The sequence below is a fragment of the Bubalus kerabau genome, chromosome 15 (genome assembly GCF_029407905.1).
Source record: "Bubalus kerabau isolate K-KA32 ecotype Philippines breed swamp buffalo chromosome 15, PCC_UOA_SB_1v2, whole genome shotgun sequence".
Classification (NCBI taxonomy): Eukaryota; Metazoa; Chordata; class Mammalia; order Artiodactyla; family Bovidae; genus Bubalus; species Bubalus kerabau.
In genome coordinates this window covers 22732793-22738792 of record NC_073638.1, presented here as the reverse complement: position 1 = coordinate 22738792, position 6000 = coordinate 22732793, and positions in this window count along the sequence as shown.

Genomic DNA, 6000 nt, shown 5'->3' with positions numbered 1-6000 from the left:
GGGGAGCCTGGCGGGCTGCCGTCTGTTGGGTCACACAGAGTCGGACACGACTTAAGTGACTTAGCAGCAGCAGCAGCATGCAATACCATATAGAGTACAATAGTACAATATTTCTGTTTCAAGTCCAGAATGTCCGGAAGCAAACATAAAAGTAGCAGTGATGTTGCTGGTACAGCACTACCCAGACAGCACTGGATCATTTTTCCAAGAAGGTAGACAGAATTGTACCCAGTCAGGAAGCAGAGCCTGCGCCATCAAAGTCAGGCACTGCAGCTCGCCCTCCATCTCCTGTTGCTGACGATCCATCATCTCTTACCATCTCCCACCTCCTCTGCCTCCTCCAGTCAGGAGCGCTTCTTGCCTGTTCACTCCATGCCAGCCCCTGTATGCCAGCTGTTATACTGTATTCCTGTGCTTTTCAAGGTATTGAACTGTAAGATTTTAAATGCTTCACTTTTTGTGTTTTTTTTTATATATTATTTGTATGAATATAAACCTAACACAGTATAGTGCTTATAGCCAATTGTGTTAGTTGGATACCTAGGCTAACTTTGTTAGACTTACAAACAAATTAGACTTACAAACACTCTCTCTGAATGGAACTTGTTAGCATATAAAGGACTTATTATATTTCCACCCATCAATCAATCAACCAATAAGTAAATAAATAAACTTGCTTGGACCTTTCCTACAGAATGAGCCCTCACATGGAGAAAAGCCTAGGCCTCTGGTGACCAACCATTCCATTTTGCCTGGGACTTTCTCAATTTTGACAAAGAAAGTCCTGCATCTAGAGAAACCACCCGCTTCCTTCCCAGCTATACCAGGACATCTGATCAAGTAAACCTGGTCCCCGACCCGCCCCAAGTGAAGAGCTGTGCCCAGTTCAAGGCCCCGTGGTTCTTCCCTGTGGTAGAGCTGGGGTCCCTGCCTTCCACCCTGTCAAGCTTCCGAGCTCCTCTCTGACACCACTCACCCAGGAGAAGGCGCAGGAAGGCTTGAGAGCAGAGCCACCCTCTGCTTTTCACGGCCCTTAGTTCAGCCATTGCATGAAGGCTCTTGGTCAGATGACTCAATAGCAAGAAGATATAAAAGAGGGGTTTAGTCTCTCCCCTGCCTGAAGTTAGGAGCAGAGAACTTGGAATACACCTTGGCTCTCACTTCTGAAATGCCTCTCTTGAAACACACTCTTTGAGACGCTCTGCTTTGGTCTAAGTCCATCTCGATGTCTCCGCAGCTGCAGACCTGAAAAGCATTCCCTCCTTCGCTTCTGGGCTTTGGTTGCCATCCCACTCACTCACCTTGCAGATGTGTGTTTCTGCATCCCCTTAGTGCCCAAGGAGTCACGTGCCTGGTTTGAATCCCAGCTTTGTCATTTACCAGCACCGTGACCTTTGGTACTTTACTCCTCCCATGTCCAGGTATTCCCTCTGTAAGGTGGGTATAATGAATTCCTCTTCATTGGATCACTGTGAGAAGGAAATTCAATGAGATCATGTATGAAGAGGGGGGAAAATCACCGTAACACTTGGAACAGAGCAAGCAACAAATAAATGCAGCTCTTGGTCTTATAAAACGTTTCCAAATGCTCAACAATAGGAAAGTGGTTAATAAGTTAGGCTACATCATGATTTATTATTTATAGAATACTATATAACGAAGCCATAAAAAATAATGTTCTGAAGAATAGTTAATGGCACAGAAAAATATTCACAGTATAATTTTAAGAGAAAAAAATTCAAGCAATAAAACTCAGGCCTCAATTCTGTTCTGTAAAAAAAGTGTGAGTGTGTATATTGTACATGTGTATACGGGGGGGAGAAAGAAATATGGAAAATGTTCGCTGCTTTTTTTCTTTGCTAATGCTTTATATTCCTCTGTATTTTGAAATTTTCTCTGATGAACATGTATTACTCTCATAACAATAAGTGTTATTTTAAAAATTCAGTCATCAATTTTTTCATTCAAAAAATATTTTTCTAGCACACTCTATGTGCCAAGCAATACTCTAAACTCTGCGGATACTGTGATTAAAAAGTCAACAGGCAGGTTTTTCTCAAGACACCACCTCGCTTTGCATTTAATTCTCCTTAATTGTTTTATGCACTAGTTTTGTCTCCACAAATAAATTAACTCCTTGAGGGAAGAAACCTTGTAATCCTCTTCTCTGTGGCCCTCCAATGCCACACTCCATACACACAGGAAGAACTCAACAGTGTATTTCATTTCAGTACTTGGGATTGATTGAAAAGTGCCCAAGTTTCCTAAAACCAGTTATTATGGGAAGATAAGAAGGGTTGCCTTCTTACTGGGGGCTATCTTTCCCTTTCTTCCCTTGTCCTGGGTGTGAAGGGGTAGAATATTCATGGCTGTCAGTGGGTTTTCCAGGAAGCAGAGGACTCTTACAGATGGCCTAGCCTGATGTCAGGGGAGCTTCTCTTTCTCCAGCCTCCAAAAGACACAGCCAGCCTCCCCTTTTCCCATATTTAAGCAACTTGAGAGCTTAAATCATGTCCTCTTAGATCAGAACTTCATTGTTGTTTTTATAACAGGGATCCCTTGGACAGTCTCATGAAGTTTGTGGACCTATCTTAGAATAAAGGTTTTCAATGCACAAAATAAATATGCAAGGTTACAAAAAAAAAAAAAAACTGCTGCTGCTAAGTCACTTCAGTCATGTCCGACTCTGTGCAACCCCATAGACAGCAGCCCACCAGGCTTCTCTGTCCCTGGAATTCTCCAGGCAAGAACACTGGAGTGGGTTGCCATTTCCTTCTCCAGTGCATGCATGGATGCTAAGTCACTTTTAAATATACCAAAATGCAATTGTTTTTAAATATATTCATTCAGTTCAGTTCAGTCCCTCAGTCATGTCCAACTCTTTGCAACCCCATGAATCGCAGCACACCAGGCCTCCCTGTCCATCACCAACTCCCAGAGTTCACCCAGACTCACGTCCATCGAGTCAGTGATGCCATCTAGCCATCTCATCCTCTGTCGTCCCCTTCTCCTCCTGCCCCCAATCCCTCCCAGCATCAGAGTCTTTTCCAATGAGTCAACTCTTCGCATGAGGTGGCCAAAGTACTGGAGTTTCAGCTTTAGCATCATTCCTTCCAAAGAAATCCCAGGGCTGGTCTCCTTCAGAATGGACTGGCTGGATCTCCTTGCAATCCAAGGGACTCTCAAGAGTCTTCTCCAACACCACAGTTCAAAAGCATCAATTCTTTAGCACTCAGCCTTCTTCACAGTCCAACCCTCAAATCCATACATGACCACAGGAAAAACCATAGCCTTGACTAGATGGACCTTTGTTGGCAAAGTAATGTCTCTGCTTTTCAATATGCTATCTAGGTTGGTCATAACTTTCCTTCCAAGGAGTAAGCTTCTTTTAACTTCATGGCTGCAATCACCATCTGCAGTGATTTTGGAGCCCAAAAAAATAAAGTCTGACACTGTTTCCACTGTTTCCCCATCTATTTCCCATGAAGTGATGGGACCAGATGCCATGATCTTCATTTTCTGAATGTTGAGCTTTAAGCCAACTTTTTCACTCTCCACTTTCACTTTCATCAAGAGGCTTTTTAGCTCCTCTTCACTTTCTGCCATAAGAGTGGTGTCATCTGCATATCTGAGGTTATTGATATTTCTCCCGGCAATCTTGATTCCAGCTTGTGCTTCCTCCAGTCCAGCATTTCTCATGATGTACTCTGCATATAAGTTAAATAAGCAGGGTGACAATTATATAGCGATGAATTTGATACTCTGTATGACATTAAAAATGGAACATTACATTTGAAATACAGTCGAGGTAAATTTTATTTTTTAATTATTTCTTTATTTTGGGCGGTGCTGGGTCTTCGTTGCTGCAGGCTTTTCTCTAGTTGTGGAGAGTGGGGGCTGGTGCACAGGCTTCTCACTGCGCTGCTTCTCTTGTTGTGGAGCACAGCTCTAGGGTGCACAGGCTTCTCACTGCGCTGCTTCTCTTGTTGTGGAGCACAGCTCTAGGGTGCACAGGCTTCTCACTGCGCTGCTTCTCTTGTTGTGGAGCACAGCTCTAGGGTGCACAGGCTTCAGCTGGTGTGGCACACGGGCTCTGTGGTTTCGGTTCCCGGGCTCTAGGACACAGGCTCAATAGTTGGTCACACGGGCTTAGTTGCTCCGAGGTATATGGGATCTCCCAGGATCGGGGATTGAACCTGTGTCTCCTGCATTAGCAGGTGGATTCTTTACCACTGAGCCACCAAGGAAGCTCAAATTTTAATTTTTAAAGACATACCCATATGAACACTTTTTGCTTACCTAGAATAAGAACATAAGATGGCAGACTGGTCTTTGACAAAATAAACACACGTTCTGTTGAACTCCAACTGATTTTTTTATGGTTACAAAGTTGAAAATCCAATCCTCAAAGATGCAGTGTTGAAAATGAAATTAAAGCTTGTCAGCAACTTCACAGACTAGAGATAATTGTCTCCTAGGGACCAGGATAACTCTTTAAGGCTTTTCAGTGAAACTTTAGTTATAGTGGTTGTTTTGGTCCTAAGATCAATGAATTCATCTTTGGCTAGCTCAACATTGTTGATTCAGTTTATATCAGAAAGAAAAAGAATGTGACTCTAGGGTTCAATTTTGCTACCATCAAGACAGAAATAACTTTTGCAGGAGTTCTAAAGTGTTTCCAGGTGTTTATAGATTACTCTTTTCAAATAAATTGACAGCATATTGTAACTCAACTCCACTGAGGTTAAAGCACTTCCCCCAACATTGAAAGTTTGAAAGATGTTAGCCTCCTATCAGCCAAGAAAGCTCGTAATGTTTTCAGAAGCATTCATAATGATGATACCAAGGCCTTGAATTGAAAGAGTCATTTCATTCATATGGTTAAAAACATCTGCCAGGTAAGCCAACCAACGCGCAGACAAAATTCTTTCAAAGTGTTCCCAGAATGGATTTTCTTTTTCTTTTAGAATAAGTAAAACTTTCCTCTTGAATTCAATGGGCTTCTCTGTGATAGAGAAGCTCATTATATTCTGCTATGGTTTCTTGATAAAACCTGTAAAAATACTGATTCAGAGACTGACTTTTGATAAACTTGATGGCTTTTTATGGCTGTCAACAAAACTTCCCTCAGGATTTTGGGAAAAACCAGACCAGAATATGTCTATTAAATGCAGCAAGTGATAACAACATAAGGTGCTCCCTTTTCCACTAAAGTAGATGCACAACTAATCATCACAGGAGGTCCCGTACAAAGATCAGTAGATTTTCTGTCCAGCTGAGTTTGTTTGGAAAAAAAAAAAAAAGAAGCTACACACACCATCTCCAAAATGTCAGTGGTCTTTGTAATTTCCAAGTCACCCACAGAACAAGAATTCTTTTTCGATGTGGGTCATCGTGAACAAAAGAAGCAGGTAGCTGTATTGTAAGATGCTAATAGTTCCCTCCAGTGATTCACGGAAGAGAATGACAAAGCTGCCAATTCCCCCACTTCAAAATACTTCACCAGTTCTCCATGGAAACACCTCCCTTGACCCGAAGAGCCACTTCCAGTCCATTCTGCGTTCCCAGCTTTTGTGATTTCAGGTTTCCCCAGTCACGTGAGGCTTTTGTTTAGCACTTGGTAAGCAACTTCAAGAACTCTTCTGGAAAAGGTTTCCAGCAAGTGGCAAATCCACATTTTGAAGTATCTATCCTGTGCTGTGCTTAGTCGCTCAATCATATCGGACTCTTTACAACCTCATGGACTGTAGCCCACCAGGTTCCTCTGTCCTTGGCATGTCCCAGGCAAGAACACTAGAGTGGGTTGCCATGCCCTCCTCCAGGGGATCTTCCCAACCCAGGGATCGAACCCAGGTCTCCCACATTGAGGGTGGATTCTTTACTGTCTGAGCCACCAGGGAAGCCCTTGAAGTATCCTACCTTTTTGAAATTGAGGTTCTTCATTCACATACACACAAAAATACCTTCATTTTATTTAGATGCATTTTTTAGATGGACAGA